The sequence below is a fragment of the Candoia aspera genome, chromosome 1 (genome assembly GCF_035149785.1).
Source record: "Candoia aspera isolate rCanAsp1 chromosome 1, rCanAsp1.hap2, whole genome shotgun sequence".
NCBI lineage: Eukaryota > Metazoa > Chordata > Lepidosauria > Squamata > Boidae > Candoia > Candoia aspera.
The window spans coordinates 108414505-108441946 of NC_086153.1; the positions used below are offsets into that span (position 1 = coordinate 108414505).

At 37.3% G+C, this 27442-nt stretch overlaps 1 long non-coding RNA gene across 1 annotated transcript; it reads right to left on the reverse strand.

Moving 5' to 3' along the window:
* Nucleotides 1–27442, reverse strand: LOC134488521 (uncharacterized). The gene is made up of 3 exons (XR_010066978.1): nucleotides 27344–27442; nucleotides 2465–2672; nucleotides 1–1065 (listed from the first exon to the last, which is right to left on the reverse strand). It is a non-coding gene; the product is annotated as an uncharacterized LOC134488521 (long non-coding RNA).

Sequence of the window (27442 nt, forward strand, 5' to 3'; positions counted from 1 at the left end):
ATTTTTTTTTTGGTGGAAAGCAAAGCATAGCTGAATAGTCAAGGCCCTTGGGAAAGTAACATTTTCTCACAATGAAGTGACATCTGCTCTGACAACCAATCAGAATAAAAGAATATTTGCTTTCTGATCCCTTCCTGCACATTCCTGTAAGGGACAATCACCATTTTCCAAGGCTGGATGACCCCAGCACAAAAGCCAAGCATAATTTCTTTAGCTATCTGTGAGCAAAGAGAACTTAGCAATCAATAATATTACTCCTTATTCAGTGAAAAATGCCCTGTTTATGCACTCAAAAGTAACAGCCATCTAAAATAATATTCTACTTTTTAAGAAAGCTATTTCATGACAAGTACAATAAGGCAATGTATGCTTAATATATTATGCTAACATTATTTGGTATTCATAACATCCAACTATTTATGGTTGCCAGAACAGACTTTTTCATCCTCTTTGATCCCAGTGCCCAGGGCTTAATTAATGTTGGATGACTTTTAGCTCTCAGAATTCTCCTATTAGTTTAATTATGCCTTTTGTTTGGTGAAAAGTCTCAGCCATCTGCCCTTAGCTGTGATGATCCAGTGAGAGTTGTCCATATGGGCAGTTCATCTTTGTTGGCATGAGATGACTATATACAATGGGCTTGTAGTGTGGAAAGATAATTCTATATTATGTTTTTCAAAGCTAAAATTTCAGTCATGCTTTAGTGAAATGGTTGTACTTTCCCTTTTGGAAACACTAGCAGAGCTGGATCTCATACAAACATGAATTCAAGATCTCTTAAAGGTTCTGGTGCAAAGTTCTTCAATAGAATAGACAAATAAGTTTATATACCTTCACAACCCCTGTAGATGTCACTGAGGACCTTTCAGAAATTCAGAGAAGCCTGACTGCTACCTGTGCTGAGGTCTCTAGTCCTAATAAAAAGTTAAAATGTTAACACACAAAAGCAAAATATGACACCAGATTAAAATGAAACACAATTTGTGGGGTTGTGCCGAGCTTCAAAAGGGTGCCTTGCTTCAACAAAAAGTTTGATTGAAGCGTCCAGAAGAGGCCTTCATATTCCTAAACAATGGAATAGAGAAGTTAATTCACACCTCAAAAGTGGCTTTTGTGCATCTGCAGAAATAACTTTTTTTTGTCTTCCAAAGTGAAGCTTCTCAAGAATATGAAATGTGTCCACCTCACATACCAGAAATAACTTGAATTAAAGGAAAACATTTAACCATTAGTACGTTTCTAAAATTGAGGCCTCCTATCTTAGATGGCAGCATCTCATCAATCTTGACTGTTCTCAAAAAAGTAGGATGAGAACTGGTTAACATTTATATGGGAGACCGTCAGGGAATCTCAGGGTTGGAGTTTCCTTGAACAAAATAGCAAACCACTCCCCTTCCATGAGAACAATACAGACAAGTCCATGTAGTCAAGAGGAGTCAAACTCAAGAGAGAATTTACCTTTATAACTTTGATATCAAGCCCAAAAAGATTCTTGTCCCCCCCCCCCAACTCTGTGTTGGCCTTGATGTACCATTGCATAACACAGGAATTTAGTTTTGTCAATTTATTCAAAACTATATGGAGGAATGGGCTTTTGGTATGAGCAATGTTTTAGAAGGAGAAAATGTAGAAGTAGTGAAAGACTTTGTATTTCTAGGTGCGAAGATTACTGCAGATGCTGACTGCAGTCAGGAAATCAGAAGACGTTTAATCCTTGGGAGAAGAGCAATGACAAATCTCGATAAAATAGTTAAGAGCAGAGACATCACACTGACAACAAAGGTCCGCATAGTTAAAGCAATGGTATTCCCAGTAGTAACATATGGCTGCAAGAGCTGGACCATAAGGAAGGCTGAGAGAAGGAAGATCGATGCTTTTGAACTGTGGTGTTGGAGGAAAATTCTGAGAGTGCCTTGGACTGCAAGAAGATCAAACCAGTCCATCCTCCAGGAAATAAAGCCAGACTGCTCCCTTGAGGGAATGATATTAAAGGCCAAACTGAAATACTTTGGCCACATAATGAGAAGACAGGACAGCCTGGAGAAGATGCTGATGCTAGGGAGAGTGGAGGGCAAAAGGAAGAGGGGCCGACCAAGGGCAAGATGGATGGATGACATTCTAGAGGTGACGGACCCGTCCCTGGGGGAGCTGGGGGTGTTGACGACTGACAGGAAGCTCTGGCGTGGGCTGGTCCATGAAGTCATGAAGAGTCGGAAGCGACTAAATGAATAAACAACAACTATGTTTTGTTTCTGGAGGAAAGGGGTATTGTTGAATCTATGGCACTGATTTCAGAAATGATACAGTTATGAATCTTAAATGATGAGATCGTGCTGAAAAAGAAAATGAACTTGAAAATGTTGCACAAATTGGTGTCTAGGCTAATAATGTATATTTTAGAAAGCAAGCTTTGGAAACTTAGCGTGCATAAGCAGATACTAGAGACTTCCTAACTTGTATTTACCTGCCCATTCTTGCTCTTTGTTTTAGTGCATGTTCTATTTCCATCTCAGGTTGGAAACAATCTGAAAATGAAGGCAGGGGAAAATCCCTTATTGACATCTGGTTAGTCCTGGCAAGGCAGAACATATGGAGAATTGGCAGGAAGCGTGAACTGGATGAGCTAGGAAGAGCTGGGGAGCAACAGACAGAATCTGTTAAAAGGTTGAAAGCTGGAATCAGAAAACAAGAGCAATCACAGCCAAATCCTGAGAAGAGACCTCATTGATTAGAGAAAATAAGGATTCGATTTCATTTTTATTGTTCTTATTAAAACACTTTTTGTCCAAATGATAAGCTTTATACTCATCTTTAAACTTTTCTTTTTGCCTCCTTGAACATTACAGAACTTTTGTTCTTGGTGGAATCTATTGCCTAATAATCTTTGTATTGTTATTATTTCCTATATATCATAGAGGATATTAAAGGAAATATGAACATATGAATTAGAATCACTCTGCTATTAGTTTAGATCAGGCAGATCCCAGGAAATGGATTTTCTGTGACACTGTGTGTAACCTTTCACTGTATTTTCAATCACTGACTTCTTAGGCTAACATTGTTAGCCTAAATCACAAATAAGATCAAGATTCTACCCACCTTAATTCAGGAGAAAATATATAAGGTTCAGATAAAGAAATCAAAAGGAGACCAGCTGGTTTCCTGTACAAGGTACAAGATAATATTGTAGAAAATATTTTGCCCTTTAAATGAAACAATACTTTTTCACTTAAATTGGCAAGGTTGCCTGGCATAGATGAAATTGCCCCAGGGTTGGCTCACACTGGTTAGTTTTCAGTTGGCTCTCTAAATAGCATTCTGTACTAGTGATGCTCTTGGCACCATGTGTACATAGGGAAGGAACCGATGCAGACTAAGGGATCGTCCAAACGTCCTATAGGAACTACAGAGATGGGGTATAGCCAAGGGTTAGATCAATCTCTGGAAGATATGAATGATTCAAAGACTGGTATTAACATGGCAAAAACCTGCCAGGTTGGTGGAATCAGCATCCATATTTCTATCGGGGGAGTGCACATGGGAAGAAGGGAAAAAGGGGGATACTGAAGGACACAGTTTCCAAGATTCTTAACCTAATCCCCTTTTTTCCTTTTAATAAATCTGATGAATAGGATTCTGTAGCCTTGATTGTGAGTGTCTGTAGAGGCTTGATAGTTGTGGAAGTACTTCAGGTTGGGTTGCAGCCTAGAAATTTATCAACTTTTTAAAAAGAAATTTATTTCAGATCATCATCACTTGAGATCCCAAATCAGATACACTGTATGCAACAAGGGTTCCTGTCTAAAAAAAAAAAAAACTTTTTTGAAACATCTTCTCTTCCATGAGATCAATATTCCCATTTTCAGTCTCCACCCCCCTGCAAAGAAATAGGCTGGGCACACCAGGTATCCAGGCTCCTCACATTCAAAGTAAAAAAGCAGCAAAGGCAGAGTACTCACTTACTGTATGGAGAAGGGGTGGTATCGCAACAAGCTTAACCAGCCATATTCCTGACCATGTCAGATGTAGGCCCTTTCTAATGAACCTTAGATTATCCACATCAGGAGAAGGAAAACAACCACTCCTAAACCAGAAGAAGTAAAAGATGGCTCTAGGATGCCTTATAAATGGGCAAGAGATAAGATGGAGGTGAAGGCTTGAGGAAGTATACAGAAAACTATATTGACCTGAAATTGTCTGTCCTCATTGGTATTTCCAATCCCTTTATTTCCAATCCCCCTTTTATTGTCTCTGTTCCCTAACAGTGTACAGTCTCCTTACTTTCCTTCAAATTCATGAGTGACAAACCTAAGAGATGTTATACACCTTGTGGTTGCCCTTGGTCAGTGCCATGGTAAAAAGAAAGAAAAGAAGAAAAGAACTAGCTTGCACATGAGGAAAGCTTGCAGCAAATTCTTAAAGCTCTAAAATTGAGGAAATAGTTCAGACTAGGCTATGGGGGATTGTCTTTTACTTACTACCAGTGCTGTCTCGAAAGTGTCTGTCATCTTTCTTTCTTTCTTTCTTTTTTTAAAGGAAGAAATTCAGCTATTTTTCCAATTAATGAATGGGAGAAAAAAATTAGCTCTCTCAAAATCCAGCCTTATCCAGGATATAAAGATAAAAGGATTCATGGAAACTTGAGGATTTTCTAGCAGAGAGTAAATCTCCCAGGTTTTTTCAGAAATTCAGTTTCTTATGGAAGAAAATATGCCTATTATAATTCATTTCTAATTCTAACCTTGTTTTGAACTAATGCAAAATCTTCTTCCCAAGTTTTGATTAGATCTGCACTTCATAAACGTCTTGCAAATCTCTTCACTTCCTCAAGCTCATCATCTCATTTAGCTATAAATGAAAAGGAAAGGGATCAAACACCCCATGCTATACTTTAGCTCTTCTTGATGTTTATCTTATTAATCAGAAGCTTGTCTCAGAGAAAAGATTGCCCAAGAATATAAATCTTAATTCTTTTAATTTTCCTCTGCTGCACAGTATCAGGTATGCTTTGGTTTAAGATTCAGTCCTTTAACCTGTGGGGTATTTAGAAGAGCTACACGTTTCAGACTTTCTATATGCATTAGATTGAAAAATCTCAGGAATGGGGCAAGCCCCAATCCTAAAAGTAGTCATATTGTTGAACAACTTGAAGGCAATCTGCATCTGATCTCCAACAAAATTAATTAATACAGAAAATGTGATGCTGAGAAGAAAACTATGCAACCATTATTAATCACTGTATGAGTGTATTTAATATTTCAGTTGGTTTTGCATGGGGAAATCAATCTGTGCAGGAAAATTCATTTCAGACAACTCTCTGAGATTTCAGTAGACATTGCCATTTCAGGTATGTGTCTTCACTTATAAGGGCTAGAAATTCTGCTATTGGTTGATTGATTGATTGATTGATTGATTGATTGATTTGATTTGATTTGATTTGATTTTGATGCTGCTCAACTCCAACCAGCTCTAGGTAGCTCACAAAGTAAAGAACAGCATAAAAACAGATAACAGGTAAATAGGGATACAGTAAAATTAATCTAAAAGAGAATTACAAAATAGTTAAAGATGGCAATCAAAACAACACACCAGTCTTAAACAGGCAGATCCATCCACCCTACCCCAAAGCTTCGGAGAATAGCTAGGTTTTCTGAAATCTCATCAATTGTTGTTTTTAAAAAAATAGCTAAAACTGAAATCTAAATTCTCTGTATCTTTAGTACATACCTATAAATTCACACAGCAATGTTTATTGCCTTGAATTCTGTGTTGTGTTCCACCTTGTTGTACTAACTTGTCTGAAAGGTAGCAAATAAGTCACAGACAAGTAACGTCCACTGTATAAAATACACTACAATCAGACTATGACCTATGGAGGTGTCTGCAAGGGGAAGGAGGCCAAATGACAATAGCAGCATTGCACCATCATGATGCAAGCATCACCCTTTTGTGCACGTGTTGTAACATTGTATGGAAAGGGTAGAGTTTGTGTCACAACAGTGCAATACTTTAACAAAAGCATCATTTCCTGAGAACACTTCTGATAACCCAGACCTACTGTGGCATTCTTTGTACTTTTGTGACATCTGCTGTGTGGCTTGGAGTTTTAATACATTTTTAAGCCAAGTACCACATTTTAGTATATGTTATAATGACTCTTTTTAAATAATTTTGACCATAAATATAGTTTGAAATAATAGCCAAGTGAGTATCTGTTTTTTGTTTTGCTTTTATTTTTATCATCTCTTTTTCCTTTGGACAGTATTTTCTCTTTCAGCAACAGCTCACAAAGCAGAATCAGTAGCAGCTTCAAAACTCCTTCTATATTTCAAAAATAGTAATGGTCCTAGAAAGGAAAGAAACAGAAATAGAAACAACATAGGTAATATAGATCTGTTTGCAGTTTTCTAGCTTATGATATGATATATAGTTGAGACTGGTAGACCCGGTTGAAATTACTCCACTGCTGGGAAGTTAGTCCTAAACTGAGATAGCGGAAGGAAGGAAGGAAGGAAGGAAGGAAGGAAGGAAGGAAGGAAGGAAGGAAGGAAGGTTGGTTTAATGAGCTGATTCCAAATACCAAGTATCAAATGCAAACACCAGTTTGGTACTTGAGCAGATGGATTTTTTTGACCTTAAAAAAAAGCCCAATTGCTTCTTTTACTATTTATCCTTGCTATATACTTGCTGCTTCAGCAAAGGATCATTACCTTGTTGTGGTGCTGGAGCTTGAGCACCTCAATGATGCCATGAGCTAAACCATGAAGGGCCACCCAAGATGGGAAGGTCATGACAGAGAGGTCAGATTAAATGCGATCCCTGGGGAAGGTAATGGTAACCCACCCCAGTATTCTTGCCGTAAAAATTAAATGGATCAGTACAACCAGAGATATGTCGGTATACCATCAGATGATGAGACTCCCAGGTTGGAAGATGGTAAAAATGCTACTGGGGAGGAACAGAGGATGAGTTCAACTGGCCCCAGACGTGATGACGCAGCTAGCTCAAAGCTGAAAGGATGGCTAGTGGCCGATGGTGCTGGTGGTGAACGGCAAATCCGATGTTCTAAGGATCAACACACCATTGGAACCTGGAATGTAAGATCTATGAGCCAGGGCAAATTGGATGTAGTTATTGGTGAGATGTCAAGATTAAAGATAGACATTCTGGGTGTCAGTGAATTGAAATGGACTGGAATGGGCCACTTCACATCAAATGACCACCAGATCTACTACTGTGGACAAGAGGACCACAGAAGAAATGGAGTAGCCTTCATAATTAATAGTAAAGTGGTTAAAGCAGTGTGTGGATACAATCCAAAACCCAATAGAATGATCTCAATTTGAATTCAGGGCAAGCCATCTAACATCACAGTGATCCAAATATACGCCCCAACCACATATGCTGAAGAAGCTGAAGTAGAGCAGTTCTATGAGGATCTGCAGCACCTACTGGACAACACGCCTAAAAGAGATGTTATTTTCAACACGGGAGACTGGAATGCTAAGGTGGGCAGTCAAATGACACCTGGAATTACAGGTAAGCATGGCCTGGGAGAACAAAACGAAGCAGGACATAGGCTGATAGAATTTTGCCAAGACAACTCACTCTGCATAACAAACACTCTCTTCCAACAACCTAAGAGATGGCTTTATACATGGACTTCACCAGATGGACAACACCGAAATCAGATTGACTACATCCTTTGCAGCCAAAGGTGGCAGACATCTATACAGTCGGTAAAAACAAGACCTGGAGCTGACTGTAGTTCAGATCACGAACTTCTTCTTGCACAATTTAGCATCAGACTAAAGAGATTAGGGAAGACCCACAGATCAGCTAGATATGAGCTCACTAATATTCCTAAGGAATATGTAGTGGAGGTGAAGAATAGATTTAAGGGACTGGTAGATAGGGAATTTAAGGGACTTAGTAGATAGGGTCCTGGAAGAACCCTGGACAGAAGTTCACAACATTGTTTAGGAGGCGGCAACAAAATACATCCCAAAGAAAGAGAAAACCAAGACGGCAAAATGGCTGTCTGCTGAGACACTAGAACTAGCCCAAGAAAGAAGGAAAGCAAAAGGCAACAGTGATAGGGGGAGATATGCCCAATTAAATGCAAAATTCCAGAGGTTAGCCAGAAGAGATAAGGAATTATTTTTAAACAAGCAATGTGTGGAAGTGGAAGAAGACAATAGAATAGGAAGGACAAGAGACCTCTTCCAGAAAATTAGAAACATCGGAGGTAAATTCCAGGCAAAAATGGGTATGATCAAAAACAAAGATGGCAAGGACCTAACAGAAGAAGAAGAGATCAAGAAAAGGTGGCAAGAATATACAGAAGACCTGTATAGGAAGGATAACAATATCGGGGATAGCTTTGATGGTGTGGTCAGTGAGCTAGAGCCAGACATCCTGAAGAGTGAGGTTGAATGGGCCTTAAGAAGCATTGCTAATAACAAGGCAGCAGGAGATGACGGCATCCCAGCTGAACTGTTCAAAATCTTGCAAGATGATGCTGTCAAGGTAATGCATGCTATATGCCAGCAAATTTGGAAAACACAAGAATGGCCATCAGATTGGAAAAAATCAACTTAAATCCCCATACCAAAAAAGGGGAACACTAAAGAATGTTCAAACTATCGAACAGTGGCACTCATTTCACATGCCAGTAAGGTAATGCTCAAGATCCTGCAAGGTAGACTTCAGCAGTTCATGGAGCGAGAATTGCCAGATGTACAAGCTGGGTTTAGAAAAGGCAGAGGAACTAGAGACCAAATTGCCAATATCCGCTGGATAATGGAAAAAGCCAGGGAGTTTCAGAGAAACAACTATTTCTGTTTTATTGACTATTCTAAAGCCTTTGACTGTGTGGACCATAACAAATTGTGGCAAGTTCTTAGTGGTATGGGGATACCAAGTCATCTTGTCTGCCTCCTGAAGAATCTGTATAACAACCAAGTAGCAACAGTAAGAACAGACCACGGAACAACGGACTGGTTTAAGATTGGGAAAGGAGTACGGCAGGGCTGTATACTCTCACCCTACCTATTCAACTTGTATGCAGAACACATCATGCGACAAGCTGGGCTTGAGGAATCCAAGGCTGGAGTTATAATCGCTGGAAGAAACATTAACAATCTCAGATATGCAGATGATACCACTTTGATGGCTGAAAGTGAAGAGGAACTGAGGAGCCTTATGATGAAGGTGAAAGAAGAAAGTGCAAAAGCTGGCTTGCAGCTAAACCTCAAAAAACCCAAGATTATGGCAACCAGCTTGATTGATAACTGGCAAATAGAGGGAGAAAATGTAGAAGCAGTGAAAGACTTTGTATTCCTAGGTGCAAAGATTACAGCAGATGCTGACTGCAGTCAGGAAATCAGAAGATGCTTAATCCTTGGGAGAAGAGCAATGACAAATCTCGATAAAATAGTTAAGAGCAGAGACATCACACTGACAACAAAGGTTCACATAGTTAAAGCAATGGTGTTCCCTGTAGTAACATATGGCTGCGAGAGCTGGACCATAAGGAAGGCTGAGCGAAGGAAGATCGATGCTTTTGAACTGTGGTGTTGGAGGAAAATTCTGAGAGTTCCTTGGACTGCAAGAAGATCAAACCAGTCCATCCTCCAGGAAATAAAGCCAGACTGCTCACTTGAGGGAATGATATTAAAGGCAAAACTGAAATACTTTGGCCACATAATGAGAAGACAGGACAGCCTGGAGAAGATGCTGATGCTAGGGAGAGTGGAAGGCAAAAGGAAGAGGGGCCGACCAAGGGCAAGATGGATGGATGATATTCTAGAGGTGACGGACTCATCCCTGGGGGAGCTGGGGGTGTTGACGACCGACAGGAAGCTCCGGCGTGGGCTGGTCCATGAAGTCACAAAGAGTCGGTAGCGACTAAACGAATAAACAACAACAACATCATTCTCCAGTATAAAAAGAAACAGAGAGAAGAATGCATGCTGAAAAGTAAACAGTTTCTAGTGAGTAATTGTTCTTTTCCTTGATAGCTAAATGATGGATGAGATAATGGTGCAATATGAATATCTTTCACATGGGTGTTCAGTTAGGGTAATAATGAAGTTACAGACAGAAATGCTGTCATTTTTCTTTTTTAATACACCGTTTCACCTGCTATTGGTCTGGTACTATGATACAATAGCAACTGCCTGTCTAGTACCAGAAATAATAGCAATGAATAGCAATAAAATTAAAGCAATGAATCTAATTTCAGTGGATATCATTGGCAAAGAGACACTGATGGCTGCATTACATTATGAGTATGAAATGGCAAGTAAGATGGACATCACAGAACAAAAATTGGGTTCAGCAAAGTAAGCAGGTGTCTAGATTTATTTTGGGATGACACAAACTAAGTCAAGTGAAGAAACTGAAAGAATAGTGATAGAAATACAATGCCTTTGTTTCCTTGAGATGCAATTAACTTGTGAAGTTCATTACTTCAAGGCAACAGTGACCAACTGAGATTCCAAAGAAGATCAGAAATATATGCCAAACCATTCCAAGTTTCAATTTTCAAAGCCAATACAATGAGTGGTACAGAACACCCCTGTTTCAGAGTGCCTATTCTACTGGGCAGTACCCTTGAAATGCCTACTTCATCCTTTCTAGTATGAAATAATGTTCTGCATTGCAAAGCTGAACACTGAAGAAACACTATTGTCCCAGCCCCAAAGCAGAGACATATTCTTATTTATTTATAAAGTTTATAACCCTTCTTTCATAGTTAAAAAACCAATCCTAAAGCGGGACTTGAAGCTATATCAAGAATACAAAGGTTCAAGGGCAGTTTATTTCATAAACTTCAGCAGAACTATATGCCGCCTTAAACCAAACTGCACTTTAAATGAAGAGTAAGGTTTATCCTGCAGGACACTGCAAAAACCCAGATGACCACTATATGGCAGCAAAGAGATGCAGGAAACTCTAAGCCTTTGTTGCTATCTAGAGGAATCTGGCAGCCCAGATCAGGGTTCATTGTCCTGTCACGCAGTGCCTACTTATCTGTATTAAGTATAATTGTGCTCAGTCCAAACTCTATGCCTCTGGTGTAATTTGAGCTTGACACCCACAGTGGCATTAGATACAATCTGTTGGTTAGCTGGGCATGTACGGATGTGGCCAATTCCTTCCTGTGAAAGATACAACTTGTCAGCTGACAAATATGTGAAACATACACTTACCTATGGACAAAGTTTGTCTTGCAGGTATTTTTTCATGCACCAGAATTCAGCTATAGATTTCTAGATCAGATTCTCTTAGGATCAAAACAGCATGACCATTTTTGGAATTTTTTGGGGGGTGGGGGGATCTTTTCTACTGGGAACATTTTCCCAGCTTCACTTTAACTAGTTAAATCTTCAACCAGTGATCAAATAAATCTTCAGGCACTCAAAATGATTGTTATGCCAACTGAAATGTGGCTATAAAACTGTATCTTACAAAAGTCCTGTCTTTTTTTTACATCTGGATCCCCCCCCCCCGCAATTTGGCTACTGAGAGATGTATTTATTTATAGTGTCATCAGAAGCTTTCTTGTCATTGTAATAAGGCTTCCCTGTGATTATATATACTAGTTTACCAAAATAACATTAATAAATCGAACTGTGCTACAGCATGAGGCTCATTTTCCTTGTTACTATTTTGCACAAGGGAAACTTCTTGTCAACATGCTTGTCAAATCCAGGCTACATTACTTTCACCTGCTGAGCTAGGAATCATAGCAACACCTGGGGAGGGGTAGGCAAAGCTGAAGAAATGTTTGTTAGTTTTACATTTGTACAGGCTGTTCGACTGTAACTGATCTGTATTAATTGGAAGTATCGATGACAGCTTGCATCACCTTTTCCAATAGGGAAGCAAACATCAGAAACCATCAAGATTCAAGGCTGTGAAAAGAGTTGAATCAAATGTGATGAGGTGTGACTTCAAACATGGTGCCATGCCTTTGTATTCATTATTTACAAGAATATACGTGAGAGAATGTGTTTGTGTATATACGTATTTTAAAAAAATCGATCAGTGATTTTAAGCTGGAGGAGTGAGAACAGTGGTTGAATTGAAATGATTGCCTGTCACTTTAAAGAGGAAAGCAATTACCAATTCAGGCACATCTGTAAAAACATTGACAATTCTAATCAAGGGTAATCATCTTGATTTTTATAACACCAGAGTCATGGCAGCATGAAACCTGGGGAATTGCTCTCTGAAGGAGATCATTCTTGGACCATAAAACTTTTTAGGGGCAGAGAGAAAATCAAATGGGAATTAGCTTAAAAGTCTGCAGAAAGAAACTTATATTAAAGATACAGAGATAAAAGAACATTGCTTTGCTTGTTTTGAAAGCAAAGCATAACACATTTGAATATTCTCCATATTTTTTAGATCCTTGGTGCTTTATAGAGTTAGATTATGCTGGAAAGAGCCAAGAAGACTCACTGCCTGAAGTGAAAAAGCTGCTGCTACTTCTGCTACCACTGATGTGCATTTTCTGAAATGAAGAAACCTGGGCCAACACCCAGTTCTTAAAGGCAGAGATATGCTGCCAGGAACTGTTATATTTTAACAGTTAGTCTGTTAGGAGTTCAACAAAGCTGAGAAATACACAAATTCAATATGGAATCAATTTTAAAATTGGATTAATTCCTAATATCTAGCAGATGCTCTCCATGTTATCTGATTAAGACAGACCCACTTTGAATCAAATGTAGGACGGTACCTACTTGTTCAGAATAACAATATTAACTTGCATGTTCTACACTGGACTGTGTAGTTTGAAGACAGTTATGCCACCAACAATATCCAATTCTGAAAGATCTGAATGTAAAAATGAATCTAATTTTAGAGGCACAAGCCAGAACATGCATCTCTTTTTACTGAAGTAGTACACTCTCAGGGCAATGAGATATAAATTGGATTGAACATGGCTGGACAATTCATTTCAGCTGGCTACCAGCTAAAATTGGATGGCCTGAAAATGGCCATCCTTTTGAGAGGAGGATCTAGGAGTTGAGAGAGAGAGAGGCACTACAACACTCTCATCTCAACCCTTTCACTAGGACTATTGTGAAGTTTCAAAGGGGTGATTTGACTTGAATTAACTGTTGAATCAGCTCAAATTGATGCTTATTGTCTTTGAATCTCAAAGCCTGAATACAAACTGATATCCTTCAAATCTTAAATTTTGAATCAGATCTTGGCTGATTTGCCCACCTCAACTCTTTAGTGACCTGTCATTGGCTTCTCGGAGCTAAATTGAGTTTTCATGTTTCCTGATGAAAGTTGTCATCTGGCAGAAGCCCTCTCTTTAAAAAAAGAATCCCATCCTCCTCTTTCATCTTTTGTACACTCCTTCTTGCAGCTATTGTTCTCGGAATCTCCTGCTAACTCCAGGGAAGTTATCTCATTTTTAGGCAACCATGTCAGAGTGGCTGTCCATGTATGCTAATGTATGGATGTTCACTAGCACTGCATGACCAAAGTCTTACTTTCCTGGTCTCCAGTGATTTGTACTACATCAGATAGATGAGGCCCAGAATTCCAGCAGGTATCTGATAATCCATGCCACTGCACACAATTCAATGTTAGAGTATAATAGTTGTGTTAGATGTGTGCCTATATTCAAACTTTGTACTTTTGCAGAAAGGCAGTGCAGAAATGTGTTTATTTCAGTATATTTACAAATATGTGTCCCTATTTAACATTTTTTTCTCATACAATCTAAACAAGTGGATCCAACCAAGGAAGCATTATCCCAGTAATGTGGATATGTTTCCAGTCAATTGCTTTCTGTATATTTTCATATTATTTCTTATAGAAGCGAATGACTGACCAGAATAGGATATATTTCACATATACAAAAATAACCTATGTTAGAGAATAAAATCAATTACAGTACCTATAATAGAGAATATATGAAGCTCAGGGTTGAATTGTTGGGCTCTTAGAGATGCAAACACACACATGCATACACACTAGTTTGATAGACAAAGGGATATCATTTATATATGGTATCTGAGTTGAATTAAGGGTTGTTTTTTTACTTATTCTGCAGCGATTTCGGACATAGCATTGCAAATCTTTCTTAGACAAATAAGTTACATTCCACCAAGTATCTAGGACTGTGCTCTTAGAATTGGTCATCACAACAGTAATGCAGGTAAATCCAACTGGGTAATATAGATTTGGAAGTTTATCCTTAATCCAGATAGCAACATTTCACAGTTACGTATGTAGCATTCAACTTATATTCTTTTCCTCTTTACATTGGACCAGAAGCTAGGTTGAAAAATCAATATAACCACTAGATAGAAAAGAGGTACAGAAAATGTTAAATATTTGCTGTTATCTAGTGTTTAACTGGATTTTTTGCAGCCCAGAGATGTTATGCTTATCCTTCTTCATCCTGGTATGTCCCAAATGTGGTTCTTCACCAAGACGCTGGATTAACACTCTAAATTACCAGCAAAAATTATCTTTTTTTCCCCCTTCTGGATTAGTTTCTTTAATTTTAGCTGACAAGTTTACTACCAGGTAGAAAGGGTCTGTTATGCAAGAGTTGAATTATTATGAGTATTCACAAGAAACACTATTACCTTTGGGTTTTGATTGGGCCAAGTTAGAGGTTTATTAACATACTTAAAAAACTCTAGTAAATTAGTCAGCCATGTTGGGTATCCTTGAGCAAGGCCTGTGTCTCCAAATGTTTGGTAATTTTATCTTTAATAGAAGTTTCCACTAGCTTCCCCAGGACAGATGTTAAGCTAACAGGCCTGTAATTTCCTGGATCTCCCCATGAGTCAATCTTAAAAATTGGAGTTACATTGGCCACCTTCCAGTCCTCAACCACAGAGGCCAAATGTAGAGATAGGTTGCATATTTTATTTGGAAAGTCCACAGTCCCAGATTTAAGCTCCTTAATAACCCTTGGGTGGATACCATCAAGGCTTGGTGATTTGTTGTTGTTCAATTTGTCAATAAGGCCTAGCGCTTCTCTTGTCACCACTTTATGGCTCAGTTCATCTGATTCCCTTCCTAAGAACAAGAGGTCAGGCTTATCCAATTTTTTTCTTCTGTGAAGATGGAAACAAAGAATTTGTTTGCTATTCTACAATTTCCTTTTCTCCTCTTAGCACACCTTTGACTCCTTCATCTAAGGACCAATGGCTTCCCTGGCTGGCTTCCTGATTCTAAGGTATTTGAAGAAACTTTTTCACAGTTTTGGCAATAAGCTCCTCCATTTTTATTTTTGCCTCCCTCCCCATCTCTTCACATTTCTGTTGCCAGACTTTATGTTTCTTTTTGTTTTCTTTATTAGGACAGGTCTTCTACTTTTGAAATGATACTTTCTAGGCCCTAATAGCCTCCTTTACAATGCTTGTTCTATCTTTGGTGTCTATTGTCAGATCAGAACTTACGCTTTCTGAATGTCTCTAAATTCTGCTATATTGCTTGTAGAACTCATACAGACTTGACTGACCAGAATTTATTTATTTTATTTTATTTTCTATCCTCCCTTTATTATTTTTATAAATAACTCAAGGCGGTGAACATACCTAATACTCCTTCCTTCTCCTAGTTTCCCCACTACAACAACCCTGTGAGGTGAGTTGGGCTGAGAGAGAGGGACTGGCCCAAGGCTCTTGGACAATATTTCCTGTTTATTTTCTGTCTTTCCATAGCTCAGATTATGATTTATATGATAATTTCTGAAGTACACTAAAAAAATTAACTTTGTTTAAAATCATTGTCAATATTATGAATTACCTTTTCTGCCTCAGATTTTCTGTTCATGTAATGTGTTCAACACCACAACAAACTATACAGCAGCTACTGAATACTAAATCCAAATCTAAAAGAAATAATGTACTGTATTGATATTGTTGCCTTTGTGATGATTTTATTATCATGGTAATTTAACTTCAACAGGTTTCCTCTAGCCACCAGCTTTATCTGATTGTAAAGTCTTCCTTGATTGCTGTGGATGAAAAGGAGGAGAAAATTAGAACAATATAATATTCTCTTTTTAATATAATTTTATTAAAAAAAATTAGAAAGAAGATAAAATGAATAGAAATGAATATAGAGCAAGAAAAAGTAAAAGTAAAAGAAGGTAAAAGAAAAAACAAAAAGTGCAAAAACAAAAGAAGAAAGAAAATACAAAGAAGTAGCTTCTGATTTTCTGTACAGCATTTATAAGTACAATTATAAGTTTACCTCTTGCTCTATGGTTACAACATATCTCTATTTTTTCTATAATCTATTCTTTTTAATTGTCAAAACCATAAGTTCATTTTTTTCTGTTTCACGCAAAAAATCTATAAGGGGTTTCCAGTCAGCAATAAATGTATGTATTGTCTTTTCTCTAATAAAAGCAGTCAGTTTGGCCATTTCAGCAAATCCCATCATCTTCACCAACCATTCCTCCATTGTAGGTAGTACCAAACCTTTCCATCTTTGCACATATAATCTCACTGCAGTTATCACATATAAAAACAAAGTTTTTCCTACTGTTTGTCTATCAATCCCAAAAGAAAAACCTCCAGTTTCAATTGTATATTAACTTTTAAAATCCTTTGTTTTCCATCCAGATATTAAGAAGGATTGAGAGTAAATAATTGTCTTCCTGTTATTATTTTTGTACTAAATTTGAAGATATTAGCATTTTCCTACATGTTGAATTGGCTGTTTTGAACTTTCAGTTTTCTGCTTCTGCTTTCCCTGGGGAACTGTCTGCATATCTCACTTTCACTTGTATAAACACATTTCGGAATTCTTTCATATCTTCTACTTTCTCTGGTTAAGCTCCTAGGGTGCCATGGTCTACTGCTGGAGGCATGGAGGATCTTGAAGAAACTTTCTCTGACTTCCATTGAGATTTCAAACAGATTCTTTCTGATTCTTACCAAGTTTTTTATGCAGGGCATTCAGGACATTGTAGAAAATATGAGCTTTAAAATGTGTCACTTGGACAAGGATATCATGGATGGAATTGAAGAATTTAACAGTGACAGAAATGTCTGTTAAAATGCTGGAGGAAGATTGGATAATCAAGTTGAAGTTAAAGGGAGAGATTGAGCTGCAAGCCATAAGTAAAATTGATCTTCTGATGAAATACCATGGAAAAGAAGGGGTTATTATGTATGAGAGGTTTCTTGAAGAGAAGTTGGAGTTTTTGAGGGGAGCAGTTGGGCTGTTTGATTTCTGTAAGAAAAATGCTCTGTGTGCACTGTGGGGACATGTGAATGCTTTGGTCTATTTTGAAGTGGGATAAAGGTTTAAGAATATCTATTTGGATTGCTTTTAGGGTTTGGCTGATTTCATTTATCTTTAATGATTTGGATTAAGATTACTAAGGTATTAAAATATTATTTGGTTTTGGGTTTAACATGATTAAGTTATTAAAATTGTATTATCAAGTATAATGGTAGATAATTTATATGATTTTTAATTTGATCTTTATTATAGTAGACAAGAATGTGTAGAATATTAGTAGGAAGGAAATAATGAATTAAATGGTATCCTTGAGGGGGTAGTTGATCAGGAGGTGTGTGTGTGTATATACACACACACACACCACACGCATACATTTCTTTTTTTTTTTTTAAGATTAGAGGATGGAGCAACTGTATTTAGTGTTTTTATAATGTTCCAATGGAATGATTTATAGAAATAATGTGATTTTGGTTTTATATAGAATAAGGGATTATGGAAAGTTGTTGTACATCCTTTGTGTTAAAAGTCGGAAGTCACCTTTTTTTGTAACTCTAAATTTTTTTTTCTCTTGTGTTTTCACACTTTTAAAAAAAAAATTTCTTTTTTCTTTTTTTTGTAGTTTTTTTTTCTGTAGTTTTTATCTTTGTCTGAAACTTAATAAAATTCTTATACAAAAGAGATGCTTCATGTTGCAACAATTAAATTATATGTTGGGTTGTTTTTATATAGCTTCATTAACAATGTGCTGAGCTCTAGGTATCATTCCCTCAAATATGCCAGTTGGTATACAAACCTTTCTAATAAATAATGATAAATAGCAAAGGTCTCCATTCATTGCTACCTTCTGTACTGTCAGTCTGCTTTGATGGATCACAGCATTTCATCTGAAAATAAATATGCTGACAGGTTTCTTTTATGACCCTAATATAAAATTACCTCTATAAAAGCAAGACCTGATTAACAGATTATCATAGTATCATGGAAGGCATCTGTAGTTACGAGTAAGTCCTGTTGCAAGTTATGGAAGTATGATTTTTAATAAAAAATATTTGGCTATTATGTTATGTGTATACAAATTTTGGGTATACCTTAAGCATGATTTTCAATGTTTTACTTTTTGGGAACTCTGTTGGCATTGATGTCTTTTTGGGAGGAATAAAAATTTGCAAGATGATAGGTGCAGTGTTGCAATCTAAACCCCACCCAAGAAAGAAACCTGCCATCTTGCAGATCTTGTTCTTCCTGTAGATGCTGCTGTCAGCAAGCCTTTCTGAGACATACAGATCTAAGACTGGGTCACCAAACAGCCATGGTTCACACTGATGCATTTATTAAAAATTCCCCATAAAGTTTTAAGCTTCTGGCATAGTATTGTCTTTCCATCACTATCATAACAGGATGCATTAATATTGCAAAATGTTTAGTGTAACTAAGCTAGTGTCTTACCACCTTGCAAGAATTCACTATACATTTCCATTGATTCCTGCCAATATTTTAAGCATTGTTTAAATGTGTTACATTTTGGTAATACATTCTGGATCAACTGGAGAATGGGATTTTAGAGTTCTGTAGGCACAATCACAGTGATGAATACTGAGCATGAAGGAATGAAAAATAGGGACACCCTGATTTCTGAAAAATATCTAAGATCCCAATTGTGTGCCCTTTGTATATTTTAAATTATGGAGGGTGACAGTGGGGTAAGTCTGGTTATGTAGATATGTAGATAGTCCTTTTCTTAAACAAAACACCTCAGCATCTATATTGGGTAATATTTATTTTCTGTTGTTTCTCTTACTTCTTTAGCCTTACAAGCATATGGTGTTTCAAACACAATCTGTTTTGACAAATGAAGGACATTGCAGTGCCAGCATTTCTGTGCCTCTCTCTCTTTCTTCTGGCTCTCTTGATTGGCCAGTTTGTGTGATGTATGTGTGTCTTTCTTCCATAAACAAAAAGGAGAGAGTATAAAGCATTCCAGATTCCAATCATGCTTCAGAAAGAAGACATTTAACTGTCTGATCAAGACCCCTTCATCCCCTTCCTCTGCTGCCATATATCATTTATCATCACATACTTTCCTATGATTGGAAAAACTCCATTCAGCCAGACAAAGAAACAAGTCAAAATGCCCGTCCCAATCAGTCACCTACTCCTCTAGCCCATCTGTTTTGTAACTTAATTTTGTTAATGCTCCCCATCCTTTTCTTTGCAGAGCATTATAGAACCTGCACAAAAAATTGAGATTTTCCTGAACGATTACACTTTCATTGCAACTTCACCATTTCTAATCTTTTTATAAATTCTACAGTAACAAATGCCTGGAAACCTTTGGTATTCAAATAGGTGGAGGAAGAAGGATGTAATGTGTATCATTACATCATCATTCAAATAACATGAATTATAAACTGATGTCATAATGCATGAGATTGTGGGTTCTGCCAAATAATTATGCTGGGAAAACCCTTGAATTTTCAATATGCAAAAGTGTAACCAAATTGCCATTAACCCTCCCCACAAATTCTTCATCTCCAGTTACATGGAAATTGACCAACTATGGTGGGATTCCAAGGTTTTTGTCTATCTAGTATAATTAATATGAGTTGTATATGTTTTATTTTACAAGTTTTAGAGTGTTTGGGAAATCCAAGTGTAGAATGCCCCATTTTCCATCTAATATTATGTTGAGAGTCTCTACATAAATTGGCTGCTCAGATATAAAAGTCAATGAGAAAGCTCTTTCTCTCCTCTTGTCTGAATTAATTGTAATTTTAGATCTACAAAAGTGCAATATCAACACTTTATCATCTAATCCTGTCAATTGATCTAAAGTATTCATGCCACATTCTACCATGGTCCTTCAGCAAAAGGATTACTTTGCAATTTGTATGGTTTAATTCCATCATAATATTAATTTAGAATTATCTTAAGGATCTGACCAGATCTGGCATGGACTTATATACCATGCCTCCCAAGTAGCTAACATAGTTGTCAACATAATTGGACCTAACACTTCTGACTTATAGAAGCTACCAAATATATTCACATTGGCCTACAATGCCAAATTTTCAGCATCCAAAATATGTCATTTGTTAACCCCAGAACAAAAATATAGCTTATGATCTAAACTTAAATATAGAAAATTTGAAAAGACGTCAACTGAGGCTAAGCTTCCAGAGTGAAAAACAATTTCCCCAAATGTACTTTAGCTAAGTCTTTATCTCCTCCTAATCCTTCACCAACAATGTTATAGGTATGCAGTAACCAACTTTACTTCAGTTAAGGCACCAGAACTGGTCTGCAAAAATCTGGATAACAGTTAGATGATTGCAAAGTCCCTGCTGTTATCTAGTGGTCATGGGCATCCATGAAGTAGGGTGGAGGTCAAATTTGGAAGATGGCATAAAGGGTTTCAATCACAATGCCACACCCACAGGCTATCAGATCTTGACCCTCCCTGGTGGATGTTGCTGCTACTGGTTCACTGGAGTTCTACAATCCAGCTTTTTAAACCCTGGACTATATGCTTTACAGGTAGTCCTCGCTTAACAACCATTTGTTTAGTGATGGTTCAGACTTACAACAGTGCTGAAAAAACTGACTTATGACCAGTCCTCACACTTATGACCATCACAGCATCCCATGGTCACATGATCACAATTTTTGACCTTCCTGGCTGGCTTCTGGCAAGCAAAATCAATGGGGAGCTGCATGATTCACTTAATGACCATATGGCTCACTTAACCACCACAAAAAATGATTGTAAAATTGGGTCACATTTGCTTAATGACCGCTTCACTTAGCAACTGAAATTCCAGTCCTAATTGTGATTGTTCAGTGAGGACTACCTGTGTAAGGGTTTCAGGTTTAGTATCTTCCAATCAACCTGAAGATGCTTTCACCCGTTGACATCAGCAATACTGATGGAACAATATCTTATTCAGTATAAAACAGCTTCCTATCTTCTTTATGTCCCCAAAATCAATTTCATCCATCTAGATTATCAATGTGCTCCACTCAAATGGATTATCTTTTTAATGCAATACCCTTCAAAATCTTTACATGACAGAGCTCTTATTTTTCTTTCTGTATTGGGTGCCTTTCTGTCTCATCATTTCTTTGTAATTCCAGTTTCTTCTGTAGTCAAAAGAGCACTAATCATTCAATGGATGGTTTCCTACAGTGCTTTGCCAGCTTGGACGCCTCTATACCAGACTTTAAAGCGGATGGAGAAATGAAAACACTAATAAAAATAGAAGATAACAGACAGTATACGGAGAAATAAGTAAATTGGAAGAATTTATTTATTATGGGAAAAGTCTAACTTGACCTGAATCATAAAATAAAGATGAATAAATAATGAAAGTGAGCAATGAGAGTCATCTGAGAATAGAAATGGAAAAAATGTTTGTTCAGCCCTCATTTGTATAGGCTTCCCCAAATGGCTGCACCAAGCTGAACTTTTCTGGGCTCCAAAGCTAAGCAGGGATAGGCCTGTTTAGTACTTTTATGAACCAGGAACTGCCAAGGCTATTGCACAGACTTGGAAGTAAAAAACAAGCAAAGAGCACCTTGGAAGAAGACATTTGACTTCCACAGTTTTGGTTGCTTTCATCAAAAACAATATTGCACTGTAAGTTCTGTTCCTTCTAGACATGTGCATGATATCACAACATGCATTCAAAAAGGGTGGGGCATGTGTCACAATAGCATGATGCTGCTTTCATCAGACTGAGGTGTTTTATTATTTTGAGTAATTTATTAATTAATATCAATTAATGATTATTATTATTGACAATGATTATTAATAATTGTATTATTTATGCTAATGATTATATTATTATTTATTGATGATAATAATAATGATAATATGCACACACACATTGCAGATGTCACAAGAAGAAGGCAGGGCAAACAAGTTCCATATCATTTCCAAGAAGGCTACATAAACACACACATTATTTTTTTATATTTGAAGTTAAAGCATCAAAACCACATACATGCAGGCACAACAAGCAATGAAAGAAAAAGTCTTATTGTCATGCTGCCTTGTTTCTTTTTAATGTATTTTAGACCTATTCTTACTGTGAGTGCAATGATAGCATTATGGCTATAAGTGTTGCCTTGCAAAGAGAAGGCTGTTGGTTGCAACTCAGCAGAAACTTTTATTTTATTTTATATCCCACCTTTATTATTTTTATAAATAACTCAAGGTGGCGAACATACCGAATACTCCTTCCTCCTCCTCTTTTCCCCACAACAGCAACACTGTGAGGTGAGTTGGGCTGAGGGAGAGTGACTGGCCCAAGGTCACCCAGCTGGCTTTCATGCCTAAGGCAGGACTAGAACTGTCAGTCTCCTGGTTTCTAGCCTTAACCACTGGACCAAACTGGCTCTATGCACTGATTTACCATATTTTTCAATCAACTAATGTAAATAGTTTCACCCACAGCTCCCAAATAGCCCATAGATTATATGTTCTATCATATGTAGATTTTTTTAAAAAAAATTAAAACTGCTGTAACATTTCCTGCTGAAAAGAAACAGAGATTATATTTTTATATAGTGAACAAAATGAAAAAAAAACCTGTCTAATACATCTTCAGAGAATTTGGAAATATGGAATGTATTACCATCCTCCTTTTAACAAAACAATATCACATATAATTCTATGTGATATTGACACAACAAATCTCAAAACGTCTCATTTTTTTAAGTATTTACCTTATTTTTTATTAGAAAAGAACCATTGCTTTCCATTTCTGTTAATGTATTGTCTACTGTGTGACACATTCTCTTTCTCTGTTCAGTCATTGTTCCTACAGATCACTAATAAAAGTATATTTATCCATGTTGGTGTGTCATTCCAAAACTGTGCTGTGGACATATGAAGTTCTTAAATGGCATATTGGAATATACTAATAGTCATCCTGATATTGTTATTAGGAATATAAAAATGTGATTCTCAAAAAAAAAAAATGAAATGAAATGAAATGAAATGAATTAGTTGGAAATGGGCCATTTATGCCATCAAATCCAATTTCTTACTCACTACAGGAATTTAAATTAAAGCATCTCCCAAAATTATCTGTCTTGCTTTTGCTTGAAATTGCCACTCAAAAGGATTCTACTGCATTGTTGGGTAATTGGTTCCTCTATTAAACTGCTCTAATTATTAGGATTTTTTCCTAATATTACTGCTTTTATTACCCAATGATAACTATATGTCCAGATGTCTTCCCTACTGACTGAACCTACACAGGATTTAAATTAGTCTAATGACTGGGGGAACTATAAAAGGGCAGCCCACTTTCTGATTCAGAAGAGAACTACACAACTTTTGTGGCAAAGCTTATGTGAAGATGTAGCTCTCTGGAAAGGGCTTTAATGCTGGGAAAGAGAAGAAGAGGATGATCAACACCAAGGTGGATGAACTCAGTTATATTGCTGATGAGTGTACTGTTGGGAGACCTGAAAGAACAGGTTAGGATAGATCATCATGGAGAAAATCTATCTGTGTGGTTGCTAGGAGTAGCAAAAGACTTGATGGCACATAATCAATCAATCAATTGAAACTGACAGGATCCTATCAAGCAAGTGATTGCCAACATGAAATATGCCACCTAGGAGAAGATATTTGTCTGCTGAGTTTCAGCTATTAGCTCAGGAAATGAGTTGGAATGAAAGTGACTGAACTGTCTAGTTCAAAGGGGACACATGGAACTAGAAGGGAACATGGAACAAACTCTTTTGTAAGGCATGTTAACGATTATGACAGCATTAATCCTGATTGCTTGGTCATCAATGAAGCATATGAAAAATTGCAGCAGACCATGGGGTAAGAAGGAAAGACACCATTCTTGTCTTTCATTAACTCTATTCCTTCCCCTTTACACCTTAAAGTCATTAGAAATTGAACCTATGCAGCCAGGAGCTAGAAGAGCAGCATTATCTGCTTGAGGAAAGTTGCACCAACACACATTAAACCTATGATATCAAACCTATTGGAAACTGGATACCTGTTGAGAGTCCCACCACCCTTCCAAAGCATCAACAAAGTGATATATTTGCTGTGAGAGGGGCATGTTGCAAGCAAATATACTAAGAAGTTGAAATCTGGTTTCTTGGAAAACAAGGTGGTCCCAGCCTCCAAGGGATCAAATGCTAGGATCACAATAGATGAAATTGAGATCAGGCATGTGGAGCTATACTTTGCCACTTATATTTCTATGTTACTCTTCAGACTCAGACTGACCTTGAAATATAATTGCAGAACTTGGTAGACTCCAGCACCATAAGCAATTTTATATAATTTCCCATTATATGTAAATATGTTTTACCTACCCAGTTTGTCCAAACTCTGGTTAGAGTTGATGTCTGTTCTTAGGTTCCTGAGCTCCCAATATCTTCAGAACATACCATTGGCAATCACTTGGAGTTGCTATAACTTTATTTATCCTCCCCATTATATTTTCCAATGGTTTTGGGATTGCACGTACTACAGTTTCACAATCCAAAGAACTCCTTTTCATTGAGACCAGGACTCATTGGGCCCTTTGATTCCCCATTATGCAACTGGGTTGTTCTGACATAATGATTCTCTTGAATCTGAGAATTTCTGGTTCTGGTATTGCTAGCTTCATTCATTGTAGATCATTTATTTAAAAATGGATAAGGTCACGGAACACCCACACGGACAACTTGCCATACTTCCTTCCTGTCCTGGGACCAAGAGGTTCTATGCATAAATCACACTTCTCTCAGACCATGCCCTTAACATACGTCCAAAAGGGGACCGTGTTTTATGGTTTTCTGTACAGCTCTTCCATGCAACACTGTAAGGTCAGAGATTGGCCATTTTCCTTGGCAAAAATTCAGATATCACCAACCACAGGAAAAGCTACTACCAATCACTGTAAACAATGTGTGGTAGGGTAGTGCTTGTAAAGGATGCCTACCCAATCTTTTTTTTTTTAATTTACACACACACACACACACATTCCTGATCCATTGCACTAACAACTCTATTTGCACAAGTGTTGAAGAGCTGAAATTTGAGAAATCACTTTAATTGTTCTTGGGTCAAATTATGGCATATATTTGATCATCCAAAAGGGGAGGAGAGGGGAAAAATGTGACTGCATTTAGAAGCTTTATTTGTACCAGATTACATTTTATAAGGAAATGAACTTTTTAAAAAGAAATTCTGAGAGGAGAAGTGAGAAACCAGTGATTTTTCCAAGAAAATCAACCACTAAAAATGGAATTATCTATCAATACAAATTACTAATTTGTGCATTTTTTAAAGTTCTGAAATTTGCTTTAGGAAAGGATTATACATGGCTTTTTCTTGCTGATTGGTTATAATAGACACCATTGATAGTATTATTTTTATTCATTTCTTCAGTTATTTTAGTCCTTCCTTTAGATTTCTAAGCATATATTGTAATAAAAAATGTTGTCTTCAAAGGAGTTCATTTAAATCAGAGACCTCAACACATTTATGTTGAACATACATTGATGTATTGACAATTATGGTGGGGATACAGGCGCTCTTTATAGGACTATGCAAACCAAGTGTTTCATTTATTGGATGCATTATAATTACATTAAGTCAGCAAAAATTGAATTGGTCACTTTCCATTAGCAACTCTCATTCTATATTACTGACTGGATCCAGTTTTAATAGCCTATAGGATATGGATTATATGAAGCCACTCTTCTCAAACAATGAGGCTTTGCTTAAAACAAAGGCTCTTTAAAGCTATCCTTAAGCTGATATTTTTCTTCTTTTGTTACTTAAAGTACTTGGTTCCCAGTGCTAGCTGCTATAATTCTTAACCTAGTAATAAACCCCCTGTAGCTGGTTTGCATTCCTGTGGTTAACATTTTTGCTTATCTTGTTAGTGCCTTGTTAGTTTAAGTGTGGCTAAGAATTTCAGGCACCTACCAACTTTGCTCACTACATATTAAAGCCTGCTAAATCCTCTCTAAATCATGGCTTAGGGATGATGATGAGGTTCCATCTAGCATTCCCCCCAAAGTCCTTCTTCAGTAGATACTTTTAAGGTACAGTGCAATTTGTCATCAATCTCTCCTAGAAACAAGAGGTATCCCAACTACTCCATCAATGTAACCTCCAAATGTATTTGAATGATATTTCCTTCATCCCTGCCTATTAACCCAGTGAAGCTTACTTTTGAGTATACCGCTAAGATTACATGTTTTTCACAGTCTATACAATTACAAGATTTATTTATGAGATTTAGAGCTTGCCGAAATTACTCTGGGTAGCTTATATCAAATAAAAGCAATGAGAAAAGATTTGAAAAAAAACAAAACAAGGAAATCTGTGCATCCAGACAAACAAATACCCTCTAACAAAAAACTTCACCAACAAGGTGCCACAAACACTCTATCTCAAGGCCTGGGAGAACAGCTAAGTTTTTAAAGCCTTCCAGAAAGTCATCAGGGTGGGAGCAAGTTGGCTTTCTGGAGATCTATCATTCCAGAGGGCAGGTGTCTCAACAAAGAAGGCACACTTCTTGGGTCCTGATAAATTACATTATTTGGCTGAGGGGACCTGATGGGCTGAAACCATGGGAGATATGCAGTCCTTCAGACAACCTAGCCTTATGCCATGAAGGGTTTTATGGGTGATAACCAGCTTCTTTAATTACACATGGAAACCTACTGGCAGCCAATGCAGCTCACAGAACAGGTGTCATATGGGCATCCTGAGGCATGCTGAACACTGCCATTGTTGCTGCATTCTGGACCAGTTGTAGCTTCTGAGTGGTCTTCAAGGGCAGATCTGTGTACAATGCATTGTAATAGTCCAACCATGACTGTCTGGAAGCCTCTCAATGTAGGAACAATTGGTGCACCAAGCATAGCTGAGTAAAGGCCCTCTTGCCACAGCTGCCATCTGTGGCAAAATGGCGCTCTTTGAAATCATTGGTATTTTGAAAGAAGTAAGGGAAGCAGCTTCCTAATTCTTCAAGCTTGATTAAAACTGTGCAGTTCATTGATTGATGCATCTGTAGACAGACATAGTTTTGAGAAATTTGTGAATTCCTGAGCTATGGCCACATACCTCCAGTCAGTCAGCCAATGAAGAAACTTATGCTCATTCACAAACACAAAAAGATTTCATCATGCCATCTTGGTGGGCACTGATGATTCAACAAGGGAC